This window comes from Austrofundulus limnaeus, unplaced genomic scaffold, assembly GCF_001266775.1.
Source record: "Austrofundulus limnaeus strain Quisiro unplaced genomic scaffold, Austrofundulus_limnaeus-1.0 Scaffold1267, whole genome shotgun sequence".
Classification (NCBI taxonomy): Eukaryota; Metazoa; Chordata; class Actinopteri; order Cyprinodontiformes; family Rivulidae; genus Austrofundulus; species Austrofundulus limnaeus.
Window position 1 is genome coordinate 70,367 of NW_013953669.1, and position 1,230 is coordinate 71,596.

The 1,230-nt window shown below is 47.1% G+C and overlaps 1 protein-coding gene across 1 annotated transcript in view; it reads right to left on the minus strand.

The window, feature by feature from the left end:
* The window catches only part of LOC106534773 (transmembrane protein 125), a 3,260-nt gene extending 2,640 nt beyond the window's left edge, over positions 1-620 (minus strand). The window contains exon 1 of the mRNA XM_014031520.1: positions 164-620. The gene's annotated coding sequence lies outside the window, so the exon portion shown is untranslated. The remainder of the gene's footprint in view (positions 1-163) is intronic.
* Between the last annotated feature and the right edge of the window lie 610 nt (positions 621-1,230).

Genomic DNA, 1,230 nt, shown 5'->3' on the forward strand with positions numbered 1-1,230 from the left:
TATAGTAATATACAGTATAGTAAAATAATATAGGTAAATATCAGCTATTGGCCATAACATCAATAATAATATTGGATATCGTCTGAAATTTTCATATCGGTGCATCCCTAATAAGAGTTCTTGTTTTACCTCAATCATATTCACAAAAACTATTTTGACTTACTCAGAGCTGCAGAAGAATGGTGCTAGTCCCATCAAGGAACTTTTGGGTCAAAACATGTGAGTGCTTTAAAGATCCATCAGTTATACTTCTGTTTCATTCTTTAGAAAAGAACCCAGTCTGCCTGAAGAAGGAGCTTCTAGTCCAGGCGTCCTGTAGGATTCATCCACAGCACCTGGTTTAAGAGATGAAACAGAAGAAACATCCTCCTAGAGAGAAATAACAGCCATTGTTAACCCCTTCAGATGAGTTTCTCCAAGCTCCCACTGCTCTGACACGTCAGTATTTTCGGTCCTCCCCCCGGTGTCAGGCAGGACCCCCTCACTCCGTCCTCTCAGCGCTGAGCATCTCCATCTTCTGTGGTGGAGTGGAGAAACGGCAGGTCACAGCAGACGTGTTGGATGTGCTCAGAGACATTGTCCACTTTGCCCCCGATGAAAACAAAAGGCTGAACCATGAAGACAAAGACTGTGTTGCTGAAGGCGAGAGGCAGAGTGTGTGTGAGATGGGGTGGGGGGTGGAAAGGGACTCCGTTGATGCTGTGGGGGGCCGAGGGTGATGTCAGTGTGTCCTGATAATGGTGTGTCTGTGATCCTAAGAACAGCATCGTCCACACACTGAGCTGTTTTCTGCTCTGTGATGCTAACGCAGCACTTAAACCACGTCTCAGGATTATTTTTGGGCTTTCTTTTAAAAACACGTTTCATTTACTCTGAGAAAATGATTTGGCTCTAAATTATCTCGCATATCTCACCTAAGACATTAACTAAGGTTCGGGAGCAGGACCACGCCTCTCACCTGCAGCAATCAGTCATCATCTATTTAAACTCGCCTCACCTGGTGTCTGCCCTTAGCTCGCTGTCTCGACACCCACCCTCCCCTTTCACCCCACTTAAGCCCCTCTGTCAGGCCTCATTGCGTCACCTTCTTCGCTCCCTTCATCCCTTCCTCATCCCTTCGTCCCTTCACCCTTCCCTCATCCCCCCCTCATCCCTTCATCCCCCCCTTCATCCCTTCATCCGTCCCTTCATCCCTTCATTCTTCCCTCATCCCTTCATTCTTCCCTCATC